The sequence below is a fragment of the Tachyglossus aculeatus genome, chromosome 9 (genome assembly GCF_015852505.1).
Source record: "Tachyglossus aculeatus isolate mTacAcu1 chromosome 9, mTacAcu1.pri, whole genome shotgun sequence".
NCBI classification, from domain to species: domain Eukaryota; kingdom Metazoa; phylum Chordata; class Mammalia; order Monotremata; family Tachyglossidae; genus Tachyglossus; species Tachyglossus aculeatus.
Genome location: NC_052074.1, coordinates 18396616 through 18413065, shown reverse-complemented (window position 1 = coordinate 18413065; position 16450 = coordinate 18396616). Strand labels below are relative to the sequence as shown.

At 41.4% G+C, this 16450-nt stretch overlaps 1 non-coding gene across 1 annotated transcript; it reads left to right on the top strand.

Annotated features, from left to right (window-relative positions):
* The first annotated feature begins 6935 nt into the window (after positions 1-6935).
* LOC119932632 lies at positions 6936-7073 on the top strand. Its single transcript, XR_005452377.1, has one exon. It is a non-coding gene; the product is annotated as a small nucleolar RNA SNORA7 (small nucleolar RNA).
* Positions 7074-16450: the final 9377 nt, after the last annotated feature.

Here is a 16450-nt window from a genome sequence, read left to right as displayed (position 1 = left end):
AAAGAATAGTAAATATGTACAAGTAAAATAGAGTAATAAATCTGTACAAACATATATACAGGTGCTGTGGGGAGGGGAAGGAGGTATGGTGGAGGGATGGGGAGGGGGAGAGGAAGGAGGGGGCTGAGTCTGGGAAGGCCTCCTGGAGGAGATGAGCTCTCAGTAGGGCTTTGAAAGGAAGAAGAGAGCTTTTCATGTTGGACAAATTCATTCTCTTCTATACTACACTTACGCATATAGTATAGCAATAATATTTATTATGAGTTTACTGCATAGAGACATTGTACTGAGCACTAGGAAATATATACAGGTGAGAATTAGACAAGAATTCTGCTACAGACACACCCCATTCAACATCATCAATGGAAATAATAATAATACTTGTGGTACTTGTTAAGAACTTATTGTGTGCCAGGCACAGTACTATGTGCTGGGGTGGCTACCAGCACTTGAGGTTGGACACAGTTCCTTGTCCCACATGGGGCTCACAGTCTTAATCCCCATTTTACAGGTGAGGTAACTGAGGCATCAAGAAGTTAAGTGACTAGTCCAAGGTCACACAGCAGACAAGTGGTGGAGTCAAAATTAGAACCCAGGTCCATCTGAATTCCAGGTCCATGCTCTTTCCACTAGGCCATGTATTTATTATATTGATCATTTACTGTATTCATTGAGCCCTTACCATGTGCAGAACACTGTACTAAGTGCTTAGAACAGAGCTTGGCACATAGTAAGTGCTTAACAAATACCATCATTATTACTAAGCACTTGAGAGAGTACAATGAAACAAGAGTTTGCAATCACAACGAGCTTACAGTCCAGAGGGGGAGACATATATAAATATAAATGAATAATTTCTATCATTTAAAGATAAGGCAATTGAATGTGACAGCTACCTGGGATGTGAGAACAGTTGAGGGGGCTTTGGTTTTTAGTAAAACTAATGAAACAATTTGAGAAAGTGTGTTATTCCATGGGACCAGACAGATACTTTATATTGGGTAGGGACCATCTCTATATGTTGCCAACTTGTACTTCCCAAGCGCTTAGTACAGTGCTCTGCACACAGTAAGTGCTCAATAAATACGATTGAATGAATGAATGGAGAGTATTGAGAGGGAAAGGTAAAGTGAATGAGAAATGGGAATTCCCCACATGCATTAACAAGCACAGAATTTTTCTTTTACATAGTTTTCCAGTTGGGTGGGATGAGCCTTCCCCAAAAGGTATATCTAGAAAAATGAGCATTTGTCCACTTGATCAAAACCAAAAGCAATGAGGCAGAGGGAGGGTTAAAAAAATGATTTGCATCACCTTATTTTTCCTTTGGATTTTTGTTAAAATAGAATATGAAGGAAAACTAAGTATTTGCTGCAGGTTGGTATGGGAGTCCTCTACCCAGTGGTTCACCTGACAGAGCTGGGCTTGACTCAGAAAGCAGAAACTGGACAATACCAATTTTGCAGTCCAAGGGGAAGATGTATAATTTAACAAGTTTGGAAAAGCCCTAGCAGACTCATATACGATATGAACAATTTGCACATATATGTACAAAGATTCAGGAGGAGAAAAGAAAGTTTGAAGAAGACATAAACGAAGGTCCCGTTTCTGTCTCAGAAGACGGAAGACTCCATTTATCTTCTAATGATCCCCATCTTTTCAGTTACTATTCTATAGTGAGGAAAATTTTCTGACTCAGTCTTCTCCCAGCTGGCCTAGTGGATAGAGCACAGGCCTGGTAGTGAGAAGGACCTGGGTTCAAATCCCACCTTTGCCACTTGTCTGCTGTGTGACCTTGGGCAAGTCACTTAACTTTTCTGTGCCTCAGTTACCTCATCTGTAAAATGGAGATTAATACAGTGAGTCCTGTGTGGGACAGGGACTGTGTCCAAAATGATTAACTTATATTTACCCCAGCACTTAATTAAATGCTTGACAAATAGTAAGCTCTTAATAAGTACCATAACCTCCTGCCCCTCTTGCCCCTCAAGCTTTCCACTTGAGCACTAAGTATGGTATTTATTAAGTGCTTTCTATGCCTTAAATACAGTGCTAAATTTTGTGTAGGGGGTATAAGGTAATCAGTTCAGAAACAATCTCTCCCCACATGGGACTCCTAATTGTTTCCTATTTTCAGGCGCCTTTCCTTTTGGCAGTCGATACATCTGACTGAATAAGCTTTTCTTTGCTTTCTCTTCTGTAATCAATCTAGTCTTTTTGCATCTTCCTTTCCCTTCATGTTATAATAATAATGATGGTATTTGTTAAGCACTTATGTGCAAAGCACTGTTCTTAGTGCTGGGCCCATTTAAGTGTGAACCTACTAGTAATGCTTATAGTGGGCTTCTAACTCATGACTTCTTATGGCTTATGTAGGCTGAGGGTAATGCTGTGTGACCAACACAGCAAGTCATGCAACATTGCATTAATTAAATATCACATGTAAAAATAGATTTGGACTCTCCTCGAGAAATGTGCTAACACAGGAACTGTGATTCTAACATGATTTTTTTTTCTTTCACTCCTACTGTCATCCTAGAAACCTAATGTGTAAGCCCTGGAGTTAAACAAATCATCAAGTTGAGGTTGGCATTTTTCTGCTGGAAAAACCCATTGAGAAAGGATCAGGGGGTATCCTCTGTCCTGGTATAAGGAGAGGATACGTGTAAAAATGTAACTATCATGCATGACTCATTCCCAGAGAAGAAATCTGAGTGAAGTGTTTTTGCATTGCCCATTTGCCATTTATAAGTTTTTTGAGACTTACAACTGGATGGATTTAGAGAATTCTCAAGGGATTCATTCATTTGTTCCCTCGGTGGTCTTTATTGAGCGAACACTGAGGGAACGACATTGTACTATATGCTTGGTGGAGTACAGCAGAAGCAAAACACAATTTCTTGCTATCAGGGAGCTTCCTGAATTCTCAAGGAGATTTTGGAAGTGTCACTTTTGAACGGTTATATGGTCTTTGGGTAGTGGACTAGGAACTTGGCTTCCCTTCACCTCCTATTGGCATGTAGCCTTGTTTCTTGAACTTGCCAGTGAATACTGGTTAAGAAGAACATTCATTGAAGCCTAGTATATTTATCCATACAGTCTTATTAGTTTCTGGTCAGGCCCAATCCTACAGCCTATGGGTTATTTCAGTGACCTACTATTTGCCTCAAATCTTCCCATCTCTGCAGTGATTAAGTCCTGTAACTTGATGCCCAAAATGACCACACATTGTTTGCTGTTCTGAACTTACCTCTGTTGAGTTTTGAGCCAGTGATTTACCATTAAGTCTTGTTCTTTTTAGTTAAACACCTTCCTGCAGCTAAAAGGTTGGCTTACCAAAACAGCAACCCTATCCTCTCAGGAAAGAAGGTCTAATTGTTAAATCAGGGTCCACTAAGAACTTTGTGGTTTGAAATAACCCGAGTGACAGCACATTCCTCTCTTTGTTTTTGTTTTTCTTCTTTATTGGTTCTTCCTGAAGTTGTGTTCTGTGTTTTCCCCAGAAGAAACAATGCTAAAGAAACTGTAATGGATTGAAAACAAATTCACAGCAGTCTGCCAGTGGAATGACTACTAATTGGAACCAAGGGAACAGTGCGGGCGGTAAAATGAATGGATATTATACGGCATCGTCCTTTATGTTAGAAGCACTTAATAAATACCACAGTTATTAAGCTGTTGTTGCCAGTTGGGTTGTTTTTCGTACGTGCAAATATGTCTGATGAGAAGAATGAATCAACAGGCTTGCAGACTTCCCTATGGGTGGTCACAGCTGGAGCTTCCATTTGCTGGGACTAATACTAATAAATAATGATAATAATACTAGTATTTCTTAAGCACTTGCTATGTGCCAAACATTGTTTTAAGCAATGAAGTAGATGCAAGGTAATCAGGATCCCTCCCCGTCCCACATGGAGCTCACAGTCTTAATTCCCATTTTACAGATGAGGTAACTGAGGCACAGAGAAGTTAAATGACTTGCCCAAGGTCACATAGCAGACACATGCCAGAGTGGGGATTAGAACTCACATCCTCTGACTTGCAAGCCCAGGCTCTTGCCACATAGTCCTGCTGCCTCCTGCATTCTTCCATGCTGCTTCTGATGCAGAATCTGTTACCATGTGGTGCCTGCCTCTTCAAGACTGCCCAACACCCTTATATTATATGAGCAACTTGGTTTTGCATCAGTATCAAGCTGACCTGGGTGGTACTCCCTGGATTCTGCAGTAAGGCTACATTTTTAAGTTGGGGGTCTGACGTAAACAGATCTTGTTCACCAATGGCTCTACCTGCGATCAATCAATAGATCAATCAGAAGCATTTATTGAGTAGGCTAGGCCCTGAACTAAATGCTTGAGAGAGTTTAGCAATAGCAAGACACTCATTCTGAACCCTCCAGAATCTTACGATCTGTACGAGAGATAGACAGAAACAATAATAATAATTACGGTACTTGTTGCGCACTGACTGTGTGCCAAACACTGTTCTAAGTGGTGGGGTAGATACAAGTTAATAATAATAATAATGGCATTTATTAAGCACTTACTACGTGCAAAGCACTTTTCTAAGCGCAGATAATCAGGGTGGACACAGTCCCTGCCCTGCATGGGACTCACAGTCTTAATCCCTATTTTATAGATGAGGCAACTGAGGCCCAGAGAAGTGAAATGACTTGCCCAAGGTCACACAACAGTTGTGGTGGAGGTAGGATTAGAACCCAGGTCCTTCCGTCTCCCAGATCCGTGCTCCATCCACTAAGCCACACTGCTTCTCGGAAAGTATTTATAGATAGTGAAAGCAGGAAAAGCATTAGTATCTAGTGGGAAGAAGTGTACAGATGGACAGATGAAGCAGCTGAACAAATAAAGGAATATATAGTGGACTGAAACACTGCAAACCATAAAGAGTTTCCAAAATTGCATCTCCCACAGGATAGAACTCAGTCTGAAGCAGCATGACCTAAGGAATGGAGCACAGTTGGAGAGACAGAAAGACCTGGGTTCTAATTCCGCTCCACCACTTCTTTGTTATATGACCTTTGCAATCACTTATTTTCTCTGTGCCTCAGATTCCTCATCTATAAAATGGGGATTAGGACTGTGAGCTCCATGTAGGACATAGACTGTGTCCAACCTAATTATCTTGTGTCTACCCCAGTGCTTGATACAGTGCCCAGAACATCATAAGTGCTTAACAAATATCATTTAAAGAAAAAAAAAATTGTATCTCTGCCTTGGAGGAAAAGGCCTGATTGGGCCACTGAAATCAAAGCAAAGGTCCTGGAAGTGTCGGATTTAATGTTATTGTGAGCCTCTGGGGCAAGGCTAACTATCTTATGTTTACCTGATTGAACACAATTCATAATAAGTACAATATCTAAAACAGAATACTGAAATGGGGTGGGGAAGAGGATGGGAGGGAAAGGGTTTAAAGCTGACATTTGATGTCTTTTAAAAAGTCTGACCTTTTGGAAATATCACTGTGTACATTTAAAATATTAATAAAGGACTTTGCTGTTAGGAGGCAGAGAAGTTGTTGTCGTGTGTGACCTTTTATTGAAGTAAAGAAAATTGACAGTTTTATCAGCTGCAGAGGAAAATGCAAAGGAGGAAGAAAAGCTGCCACAGTAATTAGCGGAAGAAGCTAGATTCTAAGTACTCTGGGGGATGTGTTGCAATTGGGCGTAGCTTGTAGGCTTCCTTCGCCCCAGTGTCAAATTGAATCATAATCCTCCATTGATTGGGCTCTGATTCTTCATTGTGGGTCCAGGTTTATTTAAGTGCCTCGCCCAACTGCCCCCATCATTCTACTCAAAATAAACACAGTGCTTACATTATGGCAAAAGTATCTGAAGTTTTGACAAAATTAAATCCAACCAGAATCTCTGCTGGCTCTGAACCCAGACCTGGGTTGAATTTGGATTAATTTATTCACTGCCAGACTCTTTTAGGATTCTGGGGTCACTGTTCCCAAAACTGAAATGGCACATCAACATTTCCTGAAGCTGACATAATTACTTGAAGCTCAGCACATTGGGGATTAAATGCTCTGAAAGGGGAAAAGTCCTTGCCATCACTCCCAGGAGCAACTAAGAAAGTGGTTGGCAGGAGCTAGAAAATCCATTAAACCACAGATGAATACTCAGTCCTAAAATGGACACTTACACTTCACAATTTCTTTTTAAAATGATCTGGACCCTAAAGACAGATATGGATGCAGGATTCCCCATGGCTTCAGTGATATTTCTGTCCAGGATTCAAGATTTAGAGTTGGGTGGTGATATGAATCTGACCTGGCCTTGATGATAGTCTTTGTCTGCCATAAAGGATCTACTGTGATAGATTCTATATTGCTTAGAATAGCAGCAATTTTGTCCCCATAGGTGGCTAATGTGCCTGGTAGCGGCAAGAGTTTGCAGGGGGCTGCAAAACAACAAAAAAATAGGGTTTCCAAAACTACATGACCTGGTGGGTAGCCTTCTTTGGAAAACCAATGCCTTACCTTAAATTAAAGGAATTGGCTAAACCAATATGGCTCATGCTTAAATTCAATTGGAAGAAGGTAAGAGGAGTGTAAAGAATCTCACATTCCTGGCTTTAATAAGGCCAAACAAGATTTTCAAGATTCAGAAATATTTTTCTCGGAGAAGATATCTATTATTTAAAAACAGTAGCAACTTTCTTCAGTGAGTTTGTTCCACTAAAATGTTTTCCAATATGATGCCTAATTTGGATAAGGGGATTTGGATAAGGTTACAGAGATATATTCCCTAACATACATTCCCTGTATTATTTCCTTCTGAGCACGATAAATTATGCTGATGGTACTCCACAGAGAAGATTCCCTTTTAAATAAATCATGCTGGTTTTAATTTAACTGAATATTGTGTAGTATATGACACTTCATTTATTTTAAAGAGACTAGAAGAAATGTAGCCCCTTTCAGGGTCGCATCTGCAGAGTTTCCAGTACTCTACCAGTCTCGGCTATGGAAGGGAGAGTCAAGCAGAGGCCTACCTATTCCATTCCTAGCTTGGGCAGTGGTTAGTCAGTGGAAGGCAATCTGCTTCAGCTCAAAACTCACCTGTGCTGGGCAGCAGTGGCAGGGGAGAGGGTCGAGGTCGGCGACTCAAGTTTACTACACAGAAGGAGGCAGTGGTAAACCACTTCCATATTTTTACCAAGAAAACTCTATGGAAAAATTACCAAAACGATTGCAGATGGAGAGTGGGGCATTCTGGGAGAGATGTGCCCATGGTGTTACAGTGGATCAGAAACGACTCGACTGCATAAGACAAGACAAAAGAGGAAACGTATCACAACATAAAAATGCACACAAAACAGTAGCATGTGACTTTAAATAGAAATATTTCCTTTCAAAGGTCAGAGTGGAGTCATTAAATGTCATTACTGACTGATGCATGCCTGTTCAGAAAGCTTCCAAGTGACTGATTTGCCCTCATTTTTCATTTCAGTAGGCAACACCCCATTCACTTGGACTCCACCTCACTCATGTACTGATAATAATAATAATAATGATAATAATAATGGCATTTATTAAGCACTTACTATGTGCAAAGCACTGTTCTAAGCGCTAGGGAGGTTACAAGATGATCAGGTTGTCCCACGGGGGGCTCACAGTCTTCATCCCCATTTTACAGATGAGGGAACTGAGGCACAGGGAAGTTAAGTGACTTGTCCAAAGTCACACAGCTGACAAGTGGCGGAGCCAGGATTTGAACCCATGACCTCTGACTCCAAAGCCCGGGCTCTTTCCACTGTGCCATGTTGCTTCTCTACCAGCTCATTCATTTCAATCCAAAGGCGATCAGAGGAGGGGCCCGTCCAAGGGAATGAATTTAGTTTCTTCTGGACTCTCTGAGACTGCATGGGGTGACTTTCCCTATTCTTTCAAGATACCTGCATTATGATCACTGCTCTGTGCTGGTGTGTTTGTTCACTTTTGCTCAACTAAGGGAAGATCTCACAGACATTTCAAAATCATTCAGAGTTATTCCAAGTGGGCTTATCCAATTAAGCCCTCTTTTCCATGACTCCCTCTCCTTTCTGCATCACCTATGCACTTGAATCTGTATCTTTCAGCCCGTCTGGCTCCTTCCTTATCATAGTCAAATGGAAACCCTGCTTAATCCCAAACTTCATTTGGGATGGCCAGTATTTTAAAATCCCCTACCATCAAACCTTTAAGGAGATCTAATAATAAGTAGATCAGTTGATTGATTTGAATTGCATCTTACTATCTGGCTCAAGGGTCAAAGGAAAATGGGCTCTAGAAAAAGGAAACAGAGTCCCGGCTAATCCACAAAACAATCTGTCTTTCCCTGAATAATTGCAAGGTGGCTGTACTCTCCATTCCCAAATCCATCCCTTACCCTGGGGACTGAGATAAAAGAAGTAAACTGCCCAGTCTCTAAGTTGCGCAAAGATTGCCTTTTCAAGAAATTGACAAGTGCATGATGTAGTCACAAACACATATAATAAACCACAATTTATTTCCATTTTTAAAAGTCATAAGAAAGGACGTATTCATCTAGTGACAATTGAAAGGAACATTTTTCTACTTATAGCATGTAATTTAGAATTATGAATTGAATGCTTATCTACAACCTACATCCAGTTTTTAAGAAAAAACAAACTTTAAAATGTGTTAGCTGATTTTTTTATTCCACACACATATGGATTGCCGTAGTATTTAGTTATATTAAGTCATTGCCCCCTTTTACCACTTAATTCTATTGATATGTTCATTACTAGATCTTCTCACTACTGACTCTCGTGAATTTTTATAAAGGGAATCGCCAAATAAATACTTACACTTATTAGCGATAGAATATTTTTCATCCACTTCCAACTACTGCTGTGCAAGTTCCTTGAATTACAGAGAAGCAGCGTGGCTTAGGGGAAAGCACACGGGCTTGGAAGGCAGAGGTTATGGGTTCTAATCCTGACTTCGCCACTCATCAGCTGTGTGACTTTGGGCAAGTCACTTAACTTCTCTGTGCCTCAGTGACCTCATCTGTAAAATGGGGATTAAGACTGTGAGCCCCACAGGGGACAACCTCATTACCTTGTAGCTACCCCAGCGCTTAGAACAGTGCTTGGCACATAGTAAGCACTTAACAAATACCATTATTATTATTATTATTAATGTAATATATCATCAGTTTCCTTACTCTGTGGGGATTGCATTCTTGCAAAAATCTCGTGTTTGGGAAAACATGTTCTGTAGCATTAATTCCATGCCTAATGAGGCACCTATGTGTTTCTTCTTGACACTGCATTGCACTGTGTATAAAAGTGTTATTGTAGGATGAACATTCCCTAACAGCATTCTACCCAAAATGTATAGTGGGGACGCTCATTATGGCAGAACTGAGTGAATAGGAAAGCATGGCACTTGGGCCTTCTTTTTCCTCCCTTCTGAGGAATAGCTCCCACAGAAACTTCCTGATCGTCTTCCCTTCTCAAACCAAACCCTCCCAAGAAGCAAGGGCAAACTGGAGGAAATTAATTTTTGTTCAAGATAACTCTCACAGAATCAGACAAGGAATCCATGTGTTTTACATGACAGAATTTACATTTTTCTGCCATTGGTAGGTTTATTTTTAGGCCTTATTAAATTTTTAATGATGGCAATTAATTTGTTGCTGATAAAGTTGACACCTGTTATAGTTTCCACTAGCTGATACGGGGAAACTTTTCAGATAGGTCAAGTGAAGTACCTGACAAGTAGTAATCAGAAAAATCCAAACAACATAGTCGGCTTTAGTATAACATAAAACAGCTAGGGAACAGTGTGGCTTAGTGGAAAGAGCATGATCTTGGGAGTCTTAGGATATGGGTTCTAATGCCATCTCCATGACTTTTCTGCTGTGTGACCTTGAGCAAGTCACTGAACTTCTCTGTGACTCAGCTCATCTGCAAAATGGGGATTAAAAGTGTGAGCCCCCCATGGGACAACCTGATTACCTTGAATCTACCCCAGTGCTTAGAACAGTGCTTGGCACATAGTAGGCACTGAACAAATGCCACTAGTATTATTATTATTAATAATAATAAAAGTGGCTTTACCTATAAGAATAAATAAAATACCTCAGCTGAAGACCCACTCAAAGAACATTATGATTAGCCAGTTCCACGACACATATCTTTCAGTGTGCAACTGACTGTAAAAACATAAAATTACATCTTTTTCAGAATCCACGCTTAGTACGAGAAAAACAATGTCACTCATTTGATTATTTTTAAAACAAAGAGGACATGATATGATAATTTGGTTGTACCCACAGCATAAAGCTGAACACATCTCAGCAAAATCAGGAGTCACCCAAAGGTTAACAGTCCTGCTGGCAAGCCTGAAATAGAAGGTTCTAAATGGTGCAATGCAGCTGCTGCTTTTGTTAGCGGTCTGTATAAGGAAGGCTAGAGAACTGGCTGAAACACTAAATTCAACCAAGCAACAATCTATCAGAAGGAAACCCATTAAGGATTAACATTTCCATAGGAGATTCTGCACACTGCCAAAATGCTGTCAGTCCCTGTCCTCTCTCTCTAGGAATGGTCAGTATGGCCCAGCAAATCTCCACTGTCCGAATGAAGTAGGTAAAGGAGGGTCAGTGCCGGCTTTTTCTGTCAAAACCTGAACTTTCTGCTTTACTGTCAATGCAGGTTGGAATGCAAACATCAGCAGGCATTGAAACCTGCAGCTTCCTGAATTTGAAGGCACCCCATAAGACCGGTGCAACAATTTGCAATTCCAAATGAACAGTGAAGGGAAATGAAACAAGCTCCATTGAGCAATTCGTTGTCAGTATGCCTGCAGGATATGATAAGTAGGATACAGTTGTTCAAAGTAACAGGTGCAGCCTGACATAAGAAACGCAGCAGCAGATGAAAAGACTGGTCCCAATATACTATTTAGGGAAAAGAAAGGAAACTGGAAATCCAGCCACCTGGAAAGACATGAAATCGGGATGCAGAGGCAGAACAGCAAGGCATTCCTTAACTTGTGAAAGCATGGGCCTTGGGGAATTATACTCTCTGCAGTATATGAGGTATCAGAGGTGCCTGCTCAGGAATTTTTAGTATGTTTTTTATGGTTATTTCTTAAGCACTTATGCAGTGCCAGGCACTGAACTAAGCACTGGGGTAGATACAGGCTACTCAGGTTGGACACAGTTCATGTCCCACATGGGGCTCACAGTCTTAGTCCCCATTTTATAGATGAGGTAACATAGCAGACCAGTGGTGGAGCCAGAATTAGAACCCAGATCCTTCTGATTCCCAGGCCTGTGCTCTGTCCAATAAACCATGCTGCTTCTCTGTCATCCATGAAACTCCAGGAACAGTGTGTGATGGAGAGGTGATTTTACTTCCCAAGCGCTTAGTACAGTGCTCTGCACATAGTAAGTGCTCAATAAATACAATTGAATGAATGAAATGAGAGGTGCTTTTCTAAGTGAACAGTGAGCAGTGGACAGTAAACACCGAAACTCACAATTTAAGCTGTGGAAAGAACTGGGGAAGTTTCCCATTCCATCCCCAGAAGCATTGTGGGGGGGAAGCCCTCCTGAGTCTCCCAGAAGAGAATAGTAGCCATGAAATTTGCTAAGCATCTACTGTGTACAGAGTACTATAGTGAGCACTTGGGAACAAAATCAGAAATAGAAATAAAACAATCTCTTTTCTTGAGGGATTTTGCATATAAAGGGAGAGGTGAATATATGGACAAATTAACTTTGGTGAAAAATGAAAGGCTAGGTATAGACACAAGTGGACAATTAAGGAAGCAGTGTGGCCTAGTGGAAAGAGCATGGGCCTGGGAATCAGAGGACGTGGGTGCTAATTCCGGCTGTGCCATATGTATGCTGTGTGGCCTTGGGCAAGTCAGTTAACTTCTCTGTGCCTCAGTTACCTCATCTGTAAAATGGGAATTAAGACTGTGAAACCCATGTGGGACAGGGACTGTGTCCAACCTGAATACCTTGAATCCATCCCAGCCAGTGCTTAGTAAGTGCTTAATAAATACTATCATTATTATTATTATTATTTATTATTAGGCCCAGCAGTTGGAATCCTGTGTTGTCTCCTGGTGTCTCTGCCACAGCAGGACACTTCCAACCCCCACTCCACTGTAGCCTGTGATTGGTACTAGTGTGCAGAGTTTCCCCAATGTCTTGGAATTTCAGGGGGGTCCACCTATACCCCTGCCTCATGACTCCCCAGCCACATGACTCCAAGATGGTGGATCAGGCCATGAGGTGGAGATCACTGGAACACTGGAGGAGGGACTGGGAGTGATGAGTGGGTACCATTGGAGACTGAGGGATACCAACTTCCTGCTCAGCCTCCAACAAGAAGCCATGGAACTTGCAGCATGGGCACAAATGGTGGTCGCCCTGGTAGAAGCATCTTCAGGAGGGCCAAGGAAAGAGCTGACTGTAGCAGCTGGGGTGGGTTTATGCAAATAAATGGATATATCAATACCCTGCCTATGTAGGTAGTGCAAAGTCAGTACGCTGGTGACCATGTGTTGATACCTCCTGGGAAGGAATGGGATTAAAAGTACCTGCCTGGGAGTGAGCTGTTTTTTTTCTGTCCTCTACACTGCACCTCTCTGGGAATGGTAGCAGTTGCCATGGTATTACCTACCAGACCAAACTGATTGTCTCTTCCTTAGCCATTCGTGTTTTCACCTAATGTCATACGTTCTATTAGCAATTCTCTCTACTATCTGATAGGAATATTACGCCACTATACTTTATTATTTTGCTCAATCTGACTTAGACCCTAGTATAGTGACAAGAAAGCAGGCATTCATTTCTGTTTTTCTGCATAGTGAGGGATAGTCAACCAGTGGCTCCCCTGTCCAATCCACCTTGACCCCTTCTGCAGATGGGACTGCACACAGCAGTTGATACATAGTAAGTACTTAACAAATTCCACAATTATTATTAAAATAATATAATAATAATCATTAAATATATATAATATTTATTATTCTTATTATTATTATTATTGTATTTGTTAAGCACTTACTATGTGCCAGGCACTGTACTAAGTGCTAGGGTGGAAACAAGCAAATCAGACTAGAAACAAACCCTGGCATACGTGGGGCTCACAGTCTCGATCCCCATTTAACAGATGAGGTAACTGAGGCACAGAGAAGTGAAGTGATTTGCCCAAGGTCACACAGCAGACAAGTGGTGGAGCCAGGATTAGAGCCCATGACCTTGTGACTCCAAGGCTCATGCTCTATACACTACTCCATGCTGCTTCTCATCCTCTTACCTTCTGATAAGCCCTTCCAAATGTGCTTCTCATTTAAAAGAGATCATGTTTCTGATGCTGCCAAAGATACATTCAGGAGAACTCTACAGAATGAGACCATTCTCAAGTTAGACAAACTCTATATGCCACTAGATTCTACCCATATTACACTGAGTCCAAAAGAAAAGTTTGGCATCAAAATATTATGGGGTTTGGTTGAGAGTATTACAGAAGAATGGAATGGAATGGAATGGAAAAGCTTAGATGGTAAAACTGGTGTGGTGAGGAAGAATGTTTGGTATATATGATGATTACAGAAGGCTTTGGGGATCTACTTACTTGAATACTTCTTGGGAGAAGCCAGGAATGCCCTCTTTCCTCCATACTTCTTTCTCTTCCTCCCTTTCTCTCTTCCTTTCTTACATCCTCTCTCCCCTTGCAACTTGTCAAGCCCACCTCTTCTGACCTCCCAGCATTCCACTGGCCAAATGTCTAGGTTTAAATAAAAGCCATTTTTTGTTTGACTGACTTAGGTGACCTGGAAAGAAGGATTTAGTGTTATCCTGCCTTCCGAATAGGTTTAGAAGACTAGACGAGTTATTATTTTTTTGTAATGTCCTTTCACTGGGGGGAAAAAAAGGATTGAATGTTGAATGTCTCCCACAACACAATTGGCTCTGCTCCCAGAGCCTATCAGCTTAGCAAAATTTTCCCAGCTTTTCTAAAAAGCTGAGATTGATTTCTCCACTTAGGGTGCAGTACAAGAAAATTGTTTTCAAACCAAGCAAAATCTTCAATTCAAAAGCAAAGCCCTAAATAAATAAATAAATGCAATCTGCCTCTGCTTAGGAAGGTTGCTACCTTAGGGAAATCTCGTTCACTAATTTTTCTTACCCTGTTTCTCTGAGAGAAAAATTTTACACAGCTCCTGAAAATGGATTTCCAATGGGAAGAAAGTAATAAGGAGAAAAGATTCCCATTGAACAATAGACTGCCTACTCTTTTGAGAGGCTGATTGAGAGGGAATCTTACTTCAGTAAAACTACTAAACCTTTCTTGGGCAGAGTTTTAAACCTTACCCCACACCAAGAAATGAGTTAAAGAGGAATCCTTTGGCAGCATAGAGGTCCTAACATTTGAGTTAACATTCAATCCTCTTTTTTCTGTTCTAATCATCTGGTTGGAAGTTCTTAGCTACTGATAAATACATTGCCATTGCCATTACATTGCCAAGATCCGCCCTTTCCTCTCCATCTAAACTGCTACCCTGCTCATTCAAGCTCTCATCCTATCCCGTCTGGACTACTGCACCAGCCTTCTCTCTGATCTCCCATCCTCGTGTCTCTCTCCACTTCAATCCATACTTCATGCTGCTGCCCGGATTATCTTTGTCCAGAAACGCTCTGGGCATATTACTCCCCTCCTCAAAAACCTCCAGTGGCTACCAATCAATCTGCGCATCAGGCAGAAACTCCTCACCTTGGGCTTCAAGGCTGTCCATCACCTCGCCCCCACCTACCTCACCTCCCTTCTCTCCTTCTACTGCCCAGCCCGCACCCTCCGCTCCTCCGCCGCTAACCTCCTCACCGTACCTCGTTCTCGCCTGTCTCTCCATCGACCCCCGGCCCACGTCATCCCCCGGGCCTGGAATGCCCTCCCTCTGCCCATCCGCCAAGCTAGCTCTCTTCCTCCCTTCAAGGCCCTGCTGAGAGCTCACCTCCTCCAGGAGGCCTTCCCAGACTGAGCCCCTTCCTTCCTCTCCCCCCTCGTCCCCCTCCATCCCCCCCATCTTACCTCCTTCCCTTCCCCACAGCACCTGTATATATGTATATATGGTTGTACATATTTATTACTCTATTTATTTATTTATTTATTTATTTTACTTGTACATATCTATCCTATTTATTTTATTTTGTTAGTATGTTTGGCTTTGTTCTCTGTCTCCCCCTTTTAGACCGTGAGCCCATTGTTGGGTAGGGACTGTCTCTATATGTTGCCAATTTGTACTTCCCAAGCGCTTAGTACAGTGCTCTGCACATAGTAAGTGCTCAATAAATACGATTGATGATGATGATGATAAAAACTCCTTCATTCAAGAATCCAACTATTCTTCAAAAACACATGATTGATTGTATATATTGATTGTATACGTACATATATACATATATTCATATATATATATGAATGTCTTTCTGAAGCACCTCTCATCCTTTCGGCCTCTCTCCCATGTTTACTGTTAACCAAATCTCTAGACAAATGGAATACTCATACCTGCAGTTAGACATACAGATTTGCAATCAGAGGAAATAGAAAAGAAACAAGAAATTCACGGTTGATTTATTGTAGATCCTGTGTACATACAATGGGATTTAGATGAAGCCAGTTGCTGAATTTCATTCTTTGTGATAATAATTATACTGATAATTGTGGTATTTAAGCACTTACTGTGCCATGCACTGTACTAAACCCTGGGGTAGATGCAAGATAATCAGATTGGACACAGTCCCTGTCCCACGTGGGACTCACTGTCTAAGTAAGAGGGAGTAGAATGTAATCCCCATTTTAAAGAGAAGTTAAGTGACTTGCCCAAGGTCACCCAGCAGACAAATGGCAGAGGGGGATTGGAACCCAGGTCCTCTGACTCCCATGTCTGTACTCTTTCCGCTAGGCCATGCTGCTCAACAATCTTTTCTGTGCGCAGCTTTTCACATGTGCCAGTGGGTAGCCTACGTTTCTCATGGATTTCACTGGTCCAACGATGTTTTTCCTTTAATCCTCTATCTTCCCTGCTAGACTGTAGGTCCTTTATCTTCCTCTCCCCTTCTAGACTGTAAGATGGTTAAGGGTAGGGAAAGTGCTAATTCTGTTGCAGTGTACTTTCCCAAGTTCTTGGTACAGTGCTCTGCACATCAAAAGTGCTCAATAAATGCCACTGTTTGACTGATTGATTACCCCCTAGCCTCAATTTTTGTTTTTCAAATCATGAATTTTGGGTTGCCATCCAGAGCTTTGAGAGTTGGAAATTACAAAAAGCTACATACCTCACCTCCATCTCATGATGCATCTTTTGAAGGAGCCACATTTGGTCCACTGTAAACTACTTATAACCAATTGTTCTAAATCATAGAGAATCTATGTGGCCTATAAACTATCGCTTAGAC